Raw genomic sequence first — 12402 nt, forward strand, 5'->3', positions numbered from 1 at the left:
CACTTCTCTGAGCCTCAGTTTCCGCCGGAAGTAAGGTGGGGCTGGGGATGTCCACATCGCAGGTGCTGCAAGACTCCAGTGAGCTGCAACACGGAGAGGAGGAGGGCAGGAGCTCACCCCTTTGGACTCTGTCTGAGAGGGAATGAGGAACTTCAGTTTGCAGGTTGACCCTTTAGGACCCGGGGGCCTTTTTTTAGAATACAGTTTGGGATGTTCCTTTTTTCCTTTGAAGCGGCTTTGGTAGGCGTGGGTGAGATGCAGAGGAGCGGTCACAAAGTGCAGGGCACACGTGCTCCGTTTCTGGACCACAAGATTCAAGGGTTAAACTTTGTTGACACGATGGAATTTTTTAAAGAGTAGCAAGGTCCCAGAGACTGGGACTCAAGCTAAGGCGTAAGGCGCCCTGGGGAACCTCTGTTTAGAAACGAATCTTAAACCATTGAAGGGCTGGGAAATGGGAAAGAGCTTTCTACACCTCTTAGGCCTTTGTAATCGCTAATGAATATGTGTCTAGATGTCTCTAATAACCTAGCTCCCGCGTCTGGCCCTGTGGAACTGGTCTGTTGGGTTTAGGGTCTGGTTTGGAGCAGTGATGAAATTCTGGCTGCAGGACCAGATGTGGAACTGCCTTGTTAACGTGGTGTCTGCTCAGCTCAGGTGCTCACCACCCCACAGCAACAGGGAAGTCCTGCTTCTTCCTAAGTGTGGACAGTCCAGTGAGGCCACAAGTCCTGATACACTTGTCTTCCTCACAGTGCTGTGAGGCAGATGCTCGATTTTATCCCCATTTTGCAGATGAGGCACTGAGACAGATAAAATGATTTGCCTGAGGTTTCCTATGCTAACGAAGTGGCGTCAGGAGTTGAACTTGGGCATCTTGATATGGGATCCCCTACTCATCCTGCCCGTCTAGGAGCCTTTGGTCAGAAGTTGTTTTAAAATTTTTAAATTTAATTTAAAAAGTTAACCCAGTTCAGCTTGAATGCCATAACAGAGGTACAGGCTCCAAGGTTTTGGAGCACAAGGAAGGGAATTAGAAAAATCTTCACAGGGACTTTGGCATTGAGCTGAGTTGTGATGGGTGAGAGTGAACAGACTTTTCTAAATGAGAGGGGGTAAGATATTCATTTTGACTGAATTGGACCAAAATTTGGAATAATTTGGCATGTTCTGGGTTACGTGATTCAGCGTGGCCAAAATGTAGTATAGGGCAGAAGTTTTCAAACTTTTGGGTCAGGCCCCTCGTCCGCTGCAGTGTGTTGTGTGCCTGGAGTCTTGGTGATCAAAGCAGCAGAAACTCCCGGGGCTGCCCGAACGGAGAGGGAGTTTACCGCAGCGATTTTCAGCGCTGTGCGCAAGGATTTTTAAAACATGCAGTACCTGACTGTTTAGTCAGGGGCACTGACCTCTTTTCCCTTAGACTGTCAAATTAAAAAATGGCAACAGCCAACACAACAATAACCATCCAGGGTGAATTAATCAAAATTATACCCTTTTTTTGTCAGATTGGCAAAAAATGAAATATATATGTGTATTTGGTGTGCCACAGAATTTTAGTAATTAGTTCACGGGTGCCATGAGATGAAAAAGGTTGAAAATCGCTGGTTTATGGGAAGGACGGTGCAGGGACTGAATAAAAATGCAGGAGAGCTGAACTTGGAAAATAGCGTGGACCCAAGGGAGGCTTTGCAGCTGAGGGTAGCCCCGGGGCAACTGGGTTAGGACCCCGCCACCAGAGTGATTTCTGCCACATCCCTGCTTTCCTAGGTCACTCCTGAAAGAGGGGTGCTCCTGGTGGGAGCATGTGTCAATCACTTACTGGCAGGAAACCTTTCCTCCCACCAAAACCACCCGTGGGGGTTCCCCAAAAGGAAGCCCAGGGTGCTGATGGGAGGGGACGGAAGGGTGGGTGATGGACCTCCAAAATAAAAGTGGCCCTTGTCCACTCCATTTGGTGCCTCTCCTTGCCTCTGAAATAAAGTCAGATGCGATGTGGTACCACTGAGGCCTTGCACAACTTCACTGTAAGCAGCTGCATCTTGCCCCTCCGTTCCGCACACTCTCCCCTGCAGCAGCTTGCAGGACATTTCCCGGTGCTGTGGGTTTGCTCAGACCTGCCTTTGCCTGCAGTACCCCTCTCTCTGCCTCCCAAGACTCTCTTCATCCTTCTCTGCTCAGCTTCCACTGCCTGCAGGATGGATGAGTGCTTTCTCTGTGCTCTGCAGCCCTTCTGGGGGAGGCACTTGTCGGTGCCGTCCTTTTCACAACTCCACTCGGCTGGGTTTGTCTGTGTTTTCTGAAATTGGGAGGTGGGAAGGAACCTAACACGTTGGAGTCCTTGCTCTGTGCTGGGTCCCACGCCTTGTACTCAGAATCCTCCAGCTCTCAGCCATAGTACCCAGGGCTGGGTGGATGTTTGCAGCATGATTTAACAACCTGCATTGCAAGTATTATTTCTGTCCTTAGTCTTAGGGAGGTTTGGGGTGTGGTGATGAATGGAAGGATGGGATGGTGAGTTGCTGGAGACTGTCCCCAGGAATTCAGTTCCAGGCTTATGCCTGACTGCTGGTTTGATTCCTGGTTACCCAGGCATTGTGAAATTCGAGGTCTTAAGGAACCGGGCTGTGCAGGATGGGTTCCTTGAAGTCTTACTTGCCACTCTTGCTCAACTTTCAGTGTCTGGTTCTGGGAGATTAGAGAAAGAACAGTACTGTGAGGGGCGGGAGCAGGTAAAGAGCCAGGAAATACTGGAAGGAAGAGCTGGGATGACGGCTCCTTCTGTGGACCAAAGGGGCCACATGCTGACCTGACCGCTCAGGGGAGGCCTGCATGGCGGTCTTGCAAACTGAGACACCTAAAGTCACCACCAAGGCCGAAACCGGTGTGGCTCAGTGGATAGAGCGTCAGCCTGCGGACTGAAAGGTCCCAGGTTCGATTCCAGTCAAGGGCATGTACCTTGGTTGCGGGCACGTCCCCAGTAGGGGGTGTGCAGGAGGCAGCTGATCCATGTTTCTAACTCTCTATTCCTCTCCCTTCCTCTCTGTAAAAAATCAATAAAATATATTTTTAAAAAATAAATAAATAAATAAAGTCACCACCAAGGATGGTCTGAAATGAAACTTTAACTAAAAGCAATTATGGTGGGTAGTTACGTCCTAGGCCGGTATCTTCACTGACAAGGTCAACCTTTACCATAGCAGAGCCTGTCTGTCTTTTTGCATCTATGATAACATATCCTTGAAATGTCTGGGTAACTTGTTAACTTCCCTTTTTCCAGGCCCCTTGGGTTCCTTCATTGTTACTGTTATCATGTTAATTGTTGACTGTTGACTTTCGTGCACCCACCTAAGTATGTGTCTATCATTTTACTTTTTTTTTTTTAAATATATTTTATTGATTTTTTACAGAGAGGAAGGGAGAGAGATAGTTCGAAACATCGATGAGAGAGAAACATCGATCAGCTGCCTCCTGCACAACTCCCACTGGGGATGTGCCCGCAACCAAGGTACATGCCCTTGACCGGAATCGAACCTGGGACCCTTCAGTCCGCAGGCTGACGCTCTATCCACTGAGCCAAACCGGTTTCGGCCATTTTACTTTTTAATCCAATCCCTGGGGTTCCCCCCCACACACACACTTTGCTTTCTCCCGCCTCTCTAATCTATCACGAATGGATTTCATGTAACCCACCTACATCCCCTCCTTTGATTGCTGTGTATAAAAATAGATGAAAACCAGCCATTCTCTGGAGCACTATCCCTATCCGTTGAGATACTGCTTCCAGGCAATTGTTGACAGTTTGGCTCAAATAAACTCACAAAAATTCTTTACAGGTTTCAGTGTTTTTACGTTAACATTGCTCTTCCTGAGCTTGGGGTGTTCGTGTTCATTCGTGAACCAGGCACTTAACTGAGCACCTGCCCCATGCCAGGCTCCATTTAATAATATCCATGCAATGTGGAACCAAAGCCTTGTCCAGTGTGGTGGCTGAGAGTGTGACTTTAAGTCAGAGTGCCACCCCTGCTGCCTGGGTGACGCTGGACACGTTACATTTCCTTTTCTGTGAAGTGGGAATGATAATAGCATCCCTCTCAGTGTTGTGAAGGCTAAATGAGGAAGTCTATGCAAAGCGCCGAACATAAGGCAGGCCTTCAGTGATGCTCTCTCATCACTGATGTTTCTCTCTCTCCATCCCTCTTCCTTCCTCTCTCTGAAATAAACAAACAGAACTTCATTAGCCCTAGCCAGTTTGGCTCAGTGGATAGAGCTTGGGCCTAGGACTGAAGGGTCCCAGGTTGGATTCTGGTTAAGGGCACATACCTCTGTTGTCGGCTGGATCCCTGGCCCCAGTCAGGGTGCGTGTGGGAGGCAACCAATCTATGTGTCTCTCTCCCATGGATGTTTCTCTCTGTGTCTCTCCCTCTCCCTTCCACTCTCTATAAATCAATGGAAAAATATTCTTGGGTGAGGATTAAAAACCAAATATATATTTATGTAATTTGATGTATGTTATGTAGCAAAATTAAATTTTTGAAATGTTAAAAACATACTCGTGCTAATATTTTAAAGATTTATTAACTTTATAAACAAGAACAACAAGCAGGATGATAAAGTTGGAGCTAAGGAAAATGCAAAAAACTTTTATTTACATACTAGGAAAAGAATAAAATTGCAAATTTAGATGTAAAACTAGTTAATGTCCTACAGGACAATAGAAACAAAGCCTTCAAGGTTGTTATTATTATTATTATTATTATTATTATTTATTTTTTTTTTGCCAGACAGAAGTCATTTGCAGTTTATGAGTTGAAAGGTAAATATCTAACTTTACAAAATGTGGACCTAATCAGTAGTATATGGAAAGTTAAACAAGTTTATGTTTCCATAGAGCATCAGGTGACTTTTTGCTGGGCAAGTTAGACATGCCTATCTCTAGTATGACTTTAAAGAGATACTCTCTCTCTCTCTCTTTTTTTTTTTTTTTTTTTTGCTTTATTTTCAAGTTTTAGATAATTTTTCTTAAGTCACAATTGGGTTTAAGAGCAGCTGAAAGATAGCTGGATCTGAAGTGGAAGAGAGTCCTTGGTGAAAGCAATTGTAAGTATTTGTTAAATGGAATTGTGAAATTCAGACAGGAAGGAGATGGTAAGGAGCAGAAAGGGGAGGACGGTGATGACATTCAGGTGCGGAAAAGGGAGTGGGTGTTTTCCCAGGATGGATGATGAGCTGGGTGGGTGGGAAGTGAAGTCCCTTGGAGTCGGAGGGAGCAATCGGTGGGAAGCTTTGTTTAAGAAATTTGATTTGGTCTGAAAGACTGTTGGACCAGCAGGATAATAAGAAGATGATTGTCACTGGGTAGGAGGCTGCCGCTGAGATCAGGCAGAGTATGGAAGTGGAGCAGAGATAACTCTGATACCATGGAAGGAGACCTGCCAGGATTTCACAGCGAACTTGCTGCGGAGGAAAGAAGAAAGAACAATTGAGAGTGGTGCTGAAGATCGCTCTCCTGGTTGAAACTCTGAGCTGGCTCAGGTGTCCTGCTGTGTGGGACCAGAGGAGCCAGGACTGGCCAGCAGAGCTGGAACCCTCTGAGGCTGCCCCTGAGAGAGAGCCAAGCAGAGCAGGCTAGAAAACCATCTGAGAGTGACTTTGGCTACCTTTGTGCTTTCTTTTTCTCTTTTCACATGTTTTATTTTGTGATAGTTGATATATGCAAAGGCATATATGACACGTTTGTGTGTATTGTGAAACACAAGTATTGGAGAAACCCCACCTCCCCACCCAATATTTCCCTTTGTGGTTTCTTTGCCAGTAAAAAGAGTTCACTTACCCAGCCAGTGTGGTTCAGTGGTTGGGCATCCACCCATAAACCAGGAGATCACAGTTCGATTCCCCGTCAGGGCACATGCCCTGGTTGCAGGACCGATCCCCAGTGGGGGATGTGTAAGAGGCAACCAGTCAATGATTCTCTCTCATCATTGGTATTTCTATCCCTCTCTTCCTCTCCTTCCCCGCTCTGAAGTTTATTTTATTTTAAGATTTTTTTTAACAAATTCATTGTATTTATTTGCTTTTCAATAAATTTAAGTCCTTGAGGGGTACAGCATTACACGGGTTCCGTGTCCAGTGGCCTTAGAGGGAAGGTTGCTTCAGAATTTAGCACGAACCATGCATGCCACTGTTGCCAGAGTGCGAGTTACCCCTCCCTGACCACGCTGCTTTGTTTGGCTTGCCACCAGGAGCCACTGCACTGTCCTTTGCTTTGTTCACATACGCACATATTTTGTCTAGATCAGCCGTGGGCAAACTACGGCCCGCGGGCCGGATCCGGCCCGTTCGGCTGTTCTATCCGGCCCGCGGAGCCGAAAGAGCGGAGGGTTCTCTTGCTCTCCCCTCCACTCCTTTACTTTGAATTTATATTAGTTCACACAAACACTCCATCCATGCTTTCGTTCCGGCCCTCTGGTCCAATTTAAGAACCCATTGTGGCCCTCGAGTCAAAAAGTTTGCCCACCCCTGGTCTAGATAGAATCCCGTTTCATCTCGAGCATAAGCACCTTCAATTTTAAGAAGAGCCCACTTATAGCTGGCAGCATGGCCTTGGACCACAGCCTCCCAGACATTTTTATTGTTATGGAAGTCCTGTTCTCAGCAGGCCCCCAAAGTCCAGCAGCAGGAGTTCTACTACTAGTAAGATTTTTTAATAGAAATAAAACCTCCTAGGAGGGGAGATGAATCATCAGGTTGAAAGCAGGGCCCTCGAGAAGGATACTCGTTGGGAGTTAGGTTTTGTGTTTACCTGCCTCTGCCCACTGGCTGTGGTCTGTCTCCTTTCCACCGTTTACTTCTGTGTTCTTACGTTTGTCGGGCTGAGCTAATGTGAAAGATAAATGAACAAAACTAAGTCAAGAAAGTTTAGGTGAGTATCCTTATGAACTTAGGGATGAGGGACTTTTAAAATGTAACACAGAACCATGTAATTTTACTACATAATATTAAAATTTGTAAGTGGTCAATTCTGTTGTAATGCAATGTATGAATTCCTAAAAATCACCATACGATGTAAAACCATGCAGTGAAAACCACAGGGCTTTATGTGGGGGTGTCATAATACTAAAACACTAGAGGTGACAAAAAAAGATAAAGTAAATAAAAATAGGAGCCTAATAAAACAGCAGTTTTGCAGATGCTAAGTGGCTAAGAAGTGTATAAATACCACAATAGAAATAGAACTTTACCTTGGAAAAGAGCTAAGGTTTGCTGTGGAAGTAGGCATTGGAAGGTTACAGCTGTGGCTTCACATGGAGAGTTTTGGCCTTTGTGACAGAAAGTAGATGGTTATGGTTAAGAACACATGCAGTGACCTCCACGCTGGTGCATGTGTGCGTTTTGTGTATTCCCGTGTGGCTCATTTCAGCTGGGTACAGTTTTTGCATTTTCTAGTGTTTTTCTCATGCATAAGTAAACACAAATTCAGGTTATGCTCAAATTACTTAATATATTCAATGCATTGGGACAAATTTGCATTTTCAAAATAAGAGTCTAAGCAAAACTGACAGTAAAAAAACCCACTATGAATAAATTGTACTACCTAGTACTAAGTGCTGGGCACCAAGCTGTAGATTCCAGGTGAATTCTCTCTCAGCAACCCCATGCGTTAGGGATAATAGTTAGCCACATTTTATAGATGACAGAACTCTGGCTCAGAGAGGAAAAACTTGCCCAAGTTGCCAGGCTAGGACATGGTAACTCTTAATGACTATTCTGTTGTTCTTCCTGAACAAATTAAAATAACAAAGTGTGGCACATATATAAGAAAGAGCAAATACCCATAATATATGAATTTTTTTTCAAATCAATAAATAGAGACAGTTCAATAAAAAAAATGGACAAAGGTTTGGATCAGGCAATTTGCGAAGGAAGACATACAAACGGCCAATAAAATTGGTAGGGGAGACACATTCAGCCTCATTGGTACTTATTCCTACAAATCAAACAATTAGACGTCCTTTCCCCCACTGTCTGATGGACAGCAGTAGATGTGGGAAATGCTGGCAGGAGCAGGGACTGCTGTAACCTTGCCAAGGCACACATACCTGTCCTTTGATTCAGCCATCTAATGCTAGACATTTATCCAATAAAATAATCAGATAAGTGGGGAAAGATTTTTGTTCAAAACCCATCCGTCATTACTAAGTGGTTAAATCTAGAGCATCAGTACAATACAAAGCAATGCAATACTTTGGAACTCTTAAAATGGATGATATAACCAATATCCATAATGGTTGACAATGAATATACTCCATGCTTTAGAGTACCAAATAGCATCTTTGGTGTGATCCTGTTTCGCAGAACCATTCGCATACATGTTCATGGCGTGTGCGAAAACAAGCCCTGTATAGGAAAAAGTCAGACGGACACAGTTTGGAAACGGTGTTGCCCCACTTGGGGCTTCAGACTCGTCATTCCTGACCAGAATTAATCTGACCATATGTCAGGTTACCTCATTTTCAGGTAGATGCCGCTAGGCTGAGCAGGGCCAAGTGACTTATGTTACTTCCAGATCACAAGTTCCATAAAGCGCAGTTGAACTTGGGGTCTCTTTGGTTGACCGGTTTCAGTGCACAGGTGACAACTGGAGTCTGTAATTTTGGTTACCAGCTTTTAAGGAGCCCAAAACCCAGGTGTAGTTTCTTGGGCCGGGTCCACTTTATTAGCAACTTAACCCTTAGTTTAAGAAGCAGCTGAGCCGAAACCGGTTTGGCTCAGTGGATAGAGCGTCGGCCTGCGGACTGAAGGGTCCCGGGTTCGATTCCGGTCGAGGGCATGTACCTTGGTTGCGGGCACATCCCCAGTGGGAGGTGTGCAGGAGGCAGCTGATCGATGTTTCTCTCTCATCGATGTTTCTAGCTCTCTATCCCTCTCCCTTCCTCTCTGTAAAATATCAATAAAATATATTTAAAAAAAAAAAAAAAAAAAAGCAGCTGAAGCCCAGCGGGTGTGGCTCAGTGGTTGAGAGTCAACCCATGAACCAGGAGGTCATGGTTTGATTCCTGGTCAGAGCACATGCCTGGGTTGCAAGCTCTGTCTCCACTAGGGGGCATGCAGGAGGCAGCTGATCAATGATTCTCTCTCATCATTGATGTTTCTATCCTTCTCTCCCTCTCCCTTCCTCTCTCTAAAAATAAAAACCCATAGAAGAAAGAAAAGAGCCCTGTCCGGTTAGGCTCAGTGGATAAAGCGTCGGCCTGCAAACTGAAGGGTCTTTGGGTTCGATTTCGGTCAAGGCTTGAGGGCTCAGTCCCCAATAGGGGATGTGCAGGAGGCAGCTGATCAATAATTCTTTCTCATCATTAATGTTTCCATCTCTCTCTCCCTCTCCCTTCCTTTCTGAAATCAATAAAAACATATTTTTAAAAAAAAAAAAAAAAGGGAAAAAAAGAAGCAACTGAAAACAGGAATGTGGCTGGGATTGGGGGGTGGTAGCTGCCAGGGGTGGCCCACCCAGCTTCAAGCCCTGGGGGCCTCAGCTCATCAGGCAGGAACAGGAACTTCATTTTCAAAGCTCCATAAAACCTGAGCCTCCTCCCAGGCCTGCCTTTTCTGGGTTTCATGGCTCTCTGTGGAAATGAGAGCCTGTGTCATCAGAGCGGGGAGCAGCAAGGAGACAACAGGGTGCTCCCACGGGGGTAGCTCGGAGTTCCACAGCAAAGCTAAGCTTGGGGTGTGCCTCCTACGCCTTGTTTCTCCTGGCCTCATTCTGTTTGGCGGGACCCCCCCTCTTTCACTGCAAACCAGGTGGGGGTCCCAGGGAGGCCTGTGCACCCTGCAGGAGCAGTGGCTCAAGAGCTTCTTTCTGTCACTTCTTCCTTCAGATGCTGGGGCTTAACGGGCCCTCTGCGCCAATAAGCCCAGTGCCCATCTGCCTGGCTGGAGAGAACGCCATTGGAGCTTGTCAAGTGTGGGTTGAAAGGATTTATTTTTTTAATTTAAGTATTCCATCTGCCTACACATTCTTACCCTGCTCTGTGAACTAAGCTTTGGGACCTCTGCGAGTTGCTTCATGTCTTCCCACTATAGGCTTTGGAGAGCACTCAGGGGGATGATGTAAGTGGAGCCAAGTGCCTGTGTGGTGGATGCTCCAGAAGCACCACTGAGAGGACCTTTGCGAAGGTCTGACCCTCACCAAGCACTTCGCATAAATTATCTTACTAATCCTCACAACAAGCTAAGTGAGGACCCTTCCCCCCCCAGCAAATATTTATTGAACACCTACTATGTGCTAGATACTATCTTAGGCACTGGGAACACAGAAGTGAACTAAACAGGAAAAAAACCTGCTTCATACACAAATAAGTTACAAATATGAATTACCAACATAAAGACATAACAGGTGTTCATCAAAACACATGTAATAGTCCCAGACCTAAACTACCCATCACCAGTGGCATGATATATTCACCCAGTGAAATGCTTTACAGCAGTGAAAATGAAAGTCTATAACTACATGTAACAATATGGATGAATCTGAGAGCAAGGGGCCATACTGTATGACCCATTTATATAAAGTGCAGAAATAGAGAACGAATCTAAGCTGTTAAGTAAGTCAGGATAGCATTCTTAAGGTATTCTTTTTTAAAAAAAATATATTTTTATTGATTTCAGAGAGGAAGGGAGAGGGAAGGAGAGATAGAAACATCAATGATGAGAGAGAATCATTGACTGGCTGCCTCCTGCACGCCCCCTCCAGGGTGGTCGAGCCCGCAACCCAGGCATCTACCCTTGACTGGAATTGAACCGAGGACCTTTCAGTTTGCAGGCTAAGGCTCTGTCCACTGAGCCAAACCGGCTAGGGCAAGGTGAGTATTCTTAAGGTGGCCCTTTGTGGTGAGGGAATAAAGAGAAGAGACTTGCCCACGTTCACACAGCAGGTTAGGTGCCGCCTTGAGACCCACCTGGTGCCGGAGCCTGTGCCCATCTACAGGCCTCTGGCCCCTTTTGCCTTTTGCCCTCCTTAGGGTTCCATGGATTCAAATAAGATTCTAGTCCTGGAGGTGGCCTCACAGATCAGCCAGGGAGTGAGGTTCTTTTGGCACAAAGTAGGCTTCGGTGTCAATTCCCCAGACTCAGCATTTTATGGGGATTCCGGAAAGCTCAACAAATTACTAGGTTTCTCGTAATCATTTTCTTAAAGCTTTTTATGATCTTGTGCTATTGTACTTGGAATGTGTCAGCACCAAATTGCGTTTTGTTTAAATTTTGTGCTGAGTTTGAGGACATTTCTTAGTTTAATCGTGTATTAAGGAATTGAAATTGGTTGGTACAAGTGACAGTATGTGTGGCGATCTCTCCCTCTCACAACAGGCCGAGTGGAGGCAGAGCAGGGTCGAGCTCTTGGTAAATAACCACTATGCAGCCTTTAATCTGTTAGATGCAGTTTTGCCAGCAGTTTGAATTAACTAGACACTTAAAGCGCTGAACTGCTAAGTTCCAGTTGTCCGATGTGGAAACCCCCATTAGCATTTTGCTTGCCTAACATGAGACTTTTCATAGTCCAGGCTCAGCTACCACCCGGTTCTGTTAGAGTCCTGGGAGGGACTTGCTGGTGGATGGGGTGGGGAAATAAGGGAAGTGGTGTTTGGGGGGTTTGTTTGTTTTTGTTTTGTTTCTTATTTTGGTGACCAAGTCACAGCATCCTGTGGCCTTGAGGGTGCGGAGAGAGGGTACCACAATTCAGGAACAAGCAGTAACTCTTTGGGAATTTATTGGCGAGATAGGGGGGTGTGTGCAATATGTGGACAGTGTAGAGAATTGTAGATCTAAAAAGTACCCGAGACAAAGCTGGGGCTCTAGATTCCTAACAGGGCCCAGCCCTATGAGGAGGAAGGACGGAGTCATGAGAGATGAGTCCAGGGAAGAGGCCGTGGAAGCAGACTTGCAGCCTTCTGGGCCAGGAGTTCAGTGGTCCCAGGCACTTGGAGCATGATCTAGAGGGAGCATGGTCTCCAGGTGGACACATCCTGTTGGTCCCACAGACTCCCTGCCCAGGGGGGAGGGGCACAGCCAGAAGAGGGCCAGCGTGGGCCCTCTACCCTGAGCCTCTGGCAGTGAATGCACCGGGGGCAGAAACCTGGCGTGTCCTGATGAGCTTTGTGACCTTGGCCAAGTAATTTCCCTGTTCTGGACTTTATGGGTGATTTTTCACCCATTCCACCCCTAAAGATTCATGACATGAGGCCCTTCAACTTCATTGTCCCTGAGGTTCTTGGGGGTACCAGTAGTGCCCAGGGCTATGCCCATCTTGGAGAGAAAGCCCAGAGCCTGCCTGGGTCTGCAGCCAACTCTCCCTCATGGGAGCAGAGCTAAGTTCTGAGCTCCAAAGCCTTAGGACAGTGACTACCC

At 46.1% G+C, this 12402-nt stretch overlaps 1 protein-coding gene across 3 annotated transcripts in view; it reads left to right on the top strand.

Moving 5' to 3' along the window:
* The window catches only part of SREBF2 (sterol regulatory element binding transcription factor 2), a 52101-nt gene that overhangs the window by 10939 nt on the left and 28760 nt on the right, over nt 1–12402 (top strand). The gene's annotated exons all lie outside the window — the stretch shown is intronic.

This window comes from Plecotus auritus (assembly GCF_963455305.1).
Source record: "Plecotus auritus genome assembly, chromosome: 3".
Lineage (NCBI taxonomy): Eukaryota > Metazoa > Chordata > Mammalia > Chiroptera > Vespertilionidae > Plecotus > Plecotus auritus.